Source organism: Bremia lactucae, linkage group LG6 (genome assembly GCF_004359215.1).
Source record: "Bremia lactucae strain SF5 linkage group LG6, whole genome shotgun sequence".
NCBI classification, from domain to species: Eukaryota; Oomycota; class Peronosporomycetes; order Peronosporales; family Peronosporaceae; genus Bremia; species Bremia lactucae.
This window is the reverse complement of record NC_090615.1, coordinates 2879260-2879692: the sequence shown is the minus strand read 5'-3', so window position 1 is coordinate 2879692 and position 433 is coordinate 2879260.

Here is a 433-nt window from a genome sequence, read left to right as displayed (position 1 = left end):
TTCTCCCCGAGTCGGCCATTTCGTCCGACTCGCATTCGTAGTCGACCTCCAAAGAGGGTCGTTTTCACGTGGTGAATCGCCACGTGCACTCGCAACATCTAGTGTTGTGCGAGTGGAAGATACTACGGCAGACAATCCGTCTGGCACATAGATAACAGTGCGCCCCCCAAGGCTGCACGAACCGCAGCCGAAGGCGCAGCACTATCAACACCCCGCATGAGATTATTCTTCATGGATGGAATTTAAAATGATGGTTCTGACCAATCAATATCATTTTAAAATAAAGTGAACACATAGTGACCACTCCATCCAATGACAGTCAGAGTGATTGTCGTTTAGGGAGGTTGATGTAACGGAGTGTATCGCTACGTGAAATTAACACTTAAAGGTTGTCAATTAATATATTATCTAAAAGGTAGATAATATTTGGAGG